Genomic DNA, 6,415 nt, shown 5'->3' with positions numbered 1-6,415 from the left:
AGTTCAAATATACTTAGACTTTTGTATTTCTGACTTTGATTTATATAACTCATTGATCCTTTACCCATATGTTTATAGATATTTTCACTCACTTTTAAAATTCTGTCTTTTCTACTTACTTATCCAAGCAGACTGTCAGCCTTCTGATTTTCTCTTTTCTTTTTGAGAGCTCCCGATACTGCACTTGCAATTTAATTTAGTGCCTCCTCCACCACATTCAACTCTATGGATTCTTCTGTCAACTTTATTAACCATCTTCCTTATTTTTCTGTCTGCTGTACTAAAACCTTAGATCCTTAGGATCTGTTTCTATCTTGGGTCCTAATTTTAAATGAAATTAATAATTTCGGGATTCCTCAACCAAATATTGTATGTTTTTTCACAGCATCTTCAGTTTTTACCAGAACTGCACGAGGGATTAACTGAATTTACTACATATTCATATTCAGGCATGCCTGAGACTTACCATTGTGGATTGATACAGATGAGAAAATAAATGCTAAGAAGTCAGTAGGAATTATAAAAGTAACACTACTTTATATATTTCACAGAATCTCACAAAACAACTTAACCACTCTCTAGACCTGATGTAGGAGTATTAACATATCCCTATGAAGTTTTCCGAGGAAAGTTTGTTGGTTTTGTTTGTTGGGTTTTGGTTGTTGGTTTTTTTCTTTCCCCTGTGGGGAATGTTATCTTTATTTAATCAGTCTTTTTTACGAGTATGCAATACTGTACCACCATCTTTAATCTTAATTCCATCCTTTCTAAACAGGTGTATCCCACTTACAAATGGTCTTGTTTTGCACTTCTATTACTCCTATAATGAATGCTTTCAGATCTTTCACAATTTCTGAAAGCAGTTGTTTGCCAGTGCCTAACTAATTGTATTAGTCAACAGCCGTTCAAGTTGTTTCATTTTGGCCTCATCTTTACTTTCAGCTGCAGGTACAGTTAATTTACTGGCTGAAATTTCTTACAGACTTATGATCATAAAAACAAGAAGCCTATCCTTTCTCTTAGTTTTTCTTTCTCCATTGCCACATTGTTTTTCAAGGGCTTTCTCTTTTGCTGTGTATCTCTGAAATTTTATTAGTCTTCAAAATCTTCTCCTGCCCCCAGCTGCAGCTGTGGTTTCTTTTACATTCATTTGGCATTCAGACTGCATTTGGCTTCTGTCTCCCAGTCCATTCCCAACATTTTACCTGAGAAGCAGCATAGTCTTCAGCTGCGACTTTGGTTCTTCAGTGATCTCTTTTACGAAGTTTATCAAGTAGTAGTTTATCAATAGCTTACACTATTCACTTCAGGTTAATGTATTTAAAATTTTATTATCTCTTATGTACTTATGAACTTCTTTCTTATTACTTTTACCACGGTGTTACTTACCAACATCAGGCTTTTAAGAAAAAGTGGGGGCTAAAATAAAATAAAATAAAATGACCCCACCCAATCACAATTTTACTGCAAATACATCTTCCTTGGAAACATAAAAACAATTGTGTAAATATGAAATATGAAAAAATAGAATTTTCATTTGTAGTTCTATTTTCACAGAAAATTTCCTTACCAGTTAAAAGTCCTTCTTTCTTTGAAGACATAAATGTACTAAGCTTAAGAGTTTCACAAAATAGTATATATATATTCATAATACTATTTTTTTAAAAAAATTAAAACAGGTTGTTGTTAATACTTAACCTCTACTGTGCTGCTTTTCTTAATTTCTTACTTGGCTTCAATATAACAGAGTTGATTTTTTAAAGATTTGAAAATATGTTAAAATAAATACTAAACCCTATATTCCTATAGTGATCATAGTTCCTCTACTTTATTAGATAAGTACTACGATCATGTCTTGGTATAGCAAAGAATATTATTGCTGCTGCAATAAGTGATTAATTAGTGTTCATTTCTAATGTACATGAATAGTTGCCAGTACTTTTTACAACTGCAGTGAGAACAGCAGGTCTTTTCAACATGTTTCTAGCACAATTGTAAAAAGCCTGTAACAAGGAATTGATTTTTGAATAAGTTGCTATAGCTGTAACTTTATCATTGTGTCAGTAGGTACAGTGTAGAATCCGTCCTTATAGTGTGCGACTAATATACCCACTCTCTGCATTGTCTTTTTTCACAAGGGGCTATATAGAAAGGAGTTTTCTACTAGGAAGAAAAAATTGTAACCCTAAGCAAAGCAGCCTTGTTCCCCTGCTTGTTCATTTGAATCAATGCAGCTGGTATTAACTTCCTTGTAACATAAGAACTTGACCTTCTTAGGTACTTGTGATGCAGAATCACATCAATAGTGTCTCTATGGAAATCTCTGCCTTTGCAAAAACACCCCAACAAACCAAACAGCAGATTTTTATTTGTGCAGTATGCTACTTATTTTTCACAACTGGCATTTCTGTAAGACCAAAATGCTACGTGACATTTAGCTCAAAATTTTGACTGTGGTGCTTTTGCAGTTTCAAGTGAGCTTTCTGCTTGCAATGTTTCAGTTGGTCTTCATATAGTCTGCTGTTATCAGTAGAGTGTGAGTTGATGAGAAGCTTTCTATATTGTTCTTCAATAGCATAAATCAATATATTGATACTAGGAAAGCAGATTTGATCTTAATCCTCTTATCCAAGGGACAGGAATTAATTTATCTGCCCTGTGAAACTGATCCTTACTGTAAATATTTCCTAAATCAAGGCACAATTACCAAAGAATTTGTGTGATCTGATTTAATTTTAGATTCATGAGCTTAAGCAACATTTCTTTTACTTACTTTAAAGCAAATATTTAAGAAACAAATGTCAGCTTAGTATATATGTTTATATATCATGCAAATATCAAGCTTTGTATAGGTTTTATTGTTACATTTTTGTCCCTAATGTACTGGGTAATTACAAATGAATAGTTTTGTGTCTGAAAGAAATGGTATCAAGCCATAAAAAAAATATAATGTATTGCCCTATTGATGTTTTTTTGTGTGTGCAGACCACATATAATCTATTAATACAGTTAAATCCTCTTCTAGTCCCTGTGATTCAACCACTAATTTTGCTATATAGACCGAAGATTTCCTCATATCTTTATTTTACTTGATCATGCTTTATTGCACAAACGTTGTATTGAAGGTATCATTACACAAGTTTCCTATGTAGCAAAAGAATGATTATATTTGTATCGAGCTGTTCACTCAGTTCTTATTCAAAATTTTTATTAGCTATTAGGCAATAAAATATTTGTATAGTCTACTTGATAACCTCTGCCAAATCTATACAGCTGACATCAAGCCATCTTGGCCTACCTGCCTGCCACAAAAACCTAGCCAACCAATAAAGTTATTAAGTTTTGAATAATTTTAGATCTCAAATAAAATTTAAGTTAGTGAGTAAGTCCTGCTTTTGCATACACTAAGCATATCTGGTGACTTCTGGGTGCATGAAGAGTCTTGTGTTCTCTGAATTCAGACAATTTTAATACATACTCAACGTTTTCTAGTAGCTGAGTGCAACGGACCACAAATTCTGACCTAAACAATACGTATTGTACTTTAATTCTTTCCAGTTGCTACTGTTTGCAGTGTGACTCTACTTTTGGCCTCAATCTGTTAGCTGCTCTTAAGCTATTGACTGCATAACCCTGGGACAGCATCCTAACTGAAGAATTGAAAGAAAGTGGATTTCAGTGTTATGTCCCTGAAAAGAAAAGTTGTATGAATGTATTCTGCTAATGCCCAATGGTTTCAAATGCAGATGTTCTGTTCTGCAAGTTGGAAGCTTTACATTCTGGTGTTTTGTTGCTAATATCTACTTACTTTGGAAGAGAGAAGGATGGAGTTACAGATTGAGATCAAACAGCTTTTCTGCTACTTGTTAAGACAGTCACAGTTATTACATAGAATGCACTCCTGGAGGATGGCAAGGACTAAGTGTATGACCTCTGGGATGAAATTCAAGCAAGATTCATCAGCTCAGTTGTCCTGTGAGATTGCTGCTGGTACTGTAGGATACTCACTGGGGTTAAAGTACCAGGCTTTGCCACTGTGGTGCATGCACCCAATAGAGCTGGGAAGCTTGATCTTGTACTTTGAGATAGCATGCAACTCAAATTGTTCTGGACTTATCCACTTGTGTGTAAATGTGCAGTGAAAGATTGAGCATACTGTGCAGTTACAGGCTAATGTGTCTTTGAGAAGACTACACAATAAACAAAAATGATTGTACAGTGAATAACAGGCTACATTCAAGTAATTATTGAAATGAAGCATTAATGACTCTATATGAGTTAAGCAGCAAGTTTTAACGCTGTTTTCCCTATATACCTTGACACTTGACACAATTTAATAAGTAATACTATGTTTAATGAATCAAACTGTGATCGAATTTCATATTCTGATGAGAACTTAGTATCTGCCATTTTACTTAGTGTTTAAGGAAATATTAACTTCCACTTTTCCCTGTTTTATTAAGAACCCATTAATTTGGAGACATTAAGTTGCATGGAAAAAAATACCAGACATTTTCTCATGTCATTGCAGGTCAAAACATCTGAAATAGCAATGGCATATCAAGAAACAGACTGCTTACCAAATTTAGCAAACTACAAGCTATTCATTTGAAAGTTCATGATAGTTTACTGACTTAGATAGACTCCTAAAATGAATAAAGGAAGTCCCACTGAGATACTCAGATCACCTGCTGTTTTTTAGTTTTGCTGGCTCATTTATCACTACCAGCAGAACCTTTTTATTTTAATTAGAATATTTTTGTTCAGTCCTCTCTGTCTCATTACCCTGTGCATAATAGTAAAGACCCAGATTCTCAGTGTTTTCAAAATAAGTACATTTTTCTTCTATGCATCTAGCTTTACACAATCTGTCTAGAATGTAGCTCAAAGATAACAGAAGAGAGAAAAGTCTGTGTTGAGGATGACTTCCCTGACCACTTACTTTCAGACACATGGATGTGGGGAGATTGAGGATTGAACATCAGTACTGTCTTTGGGAAAGATAATGCTATTTATGCAGAAATGGGATGACACTGGGTGGAAGATAAATTTTGCTTCAGAGTAATAATGCCTCCAAGAGGTATCTGAGATAAATCATCATCTTCAAACCCCTAAGCAGGGAGTACAGCCTTGTGTTCAGGCTACCCTGAACTTAGACCAGTGTATAGAATACCATTATTTTAACTGTTTTTTTGCAAAGTGGATCATGCTCACTGCAAGCTGCATGCTGAGTGAAGAAAGCCTGGTTTCTATAAATATTTTTGTCCAAAGATCCAGGTAAGTGACTTAACTCACACATAAAAATAATTGTTACAAGTGGAAATTGTATTTGAAATGGTATTTACGTGTGTTTTTTCTACAATGAATTAGTCCTCTGCTTTGACCTGGGGATATAGTTTACTGGTGGTCTCGTCCAAAGTCAAAATAATTATAATTCAGAGCAAGTTTTTAGAAAAGTGGATTTAGAATGGCTCCATTTGTTTCTGGTTGTGGTAGCCTGTCTGGCTAAAATCAGGGCTGCCAAAGGCTTGTGCCACTAAATGATGATGGGTCTGATATGATGAAGCATCCCTTTTACCCAGAAAAGACTGAGTTCACAACTGCACTTCTCTGTTACTCTCTTGATTCAATAAATGCAGCTTTCATAATATTTTCCCCACAGTTTTCTGTCACCTACTTGAAAGCTAGGTATGTTTTTATCAGTTTATATTGTTTGCTTTTCATGAAGAAAAATTTAGACTCAGGCAAATGCTTTGAATTCTTTTGTTATGCAGCTATGTTGTCTTACAGAATACTTACAGCAGTTCAAAAAGTCCAGTTTGTTGGTTTTGGTTTGTTGGTTTTTGGGGTTTTTTTCTGTGTTTAGTGTAGAGTACCCTCACTGAGCTATTGAATGTTGACTTTTATAAGCTTCAGAGGATGTGATATTTTTACTTCATGTGTCCAGGACTGTCTGGTTCTCAGAAGTTTCCATCTACTTTACTAGACTGAGTTGCTTTAAAGATTCTAGCAATTTTTCTGTTCAGTTATCTAATAATTTAGGGCTGTATGTGGTTTTATCTTATTTATCCTTTCATTAGATTGCTACTATAACCAGTACTAGTACAAAAAGAACTGAGATTGTCAGTCAGAATTTGCACAGATAATATTTGAGTTCTGTCAAGCCAAATGTTAAATAAAAACTATGGGACTTTGGAAAGGAATGCTGTCCTTAGGAGGCCAAGAAGTGGATTTTTACTTCCATTCTCTTTGAGCTGAAGTGTGCCCATAATTATCAATGAAAGAGACAACAAAGAGAGACCAGGGGTAAGGATGATGACTTTCTTTCCTCCTTCACCCTGTCCCCTTTGCGTGCCAGGACAGTTACAGTGCTTGTACATGAGGAATCACTTACTGCTCCTTCACTTGTGGTGTC

Source organism: Falco cherrug, chromosome 3 (assembly GCF_023634085.1).
Source record: "Falco cherrug isolate bFalChe1 chromosome 3, bFalChe1.pri, whole genome shotgun sequence".
In the NCBI taxonomy this organism is placed as follows: Eukaryota; Metazoa; Chordata; class Aves; order Falconiformes; family Falconidae; genus Falco; species Falco cherrug.
Note: the sequence above shows the minus strand (reverse complement) of the source record.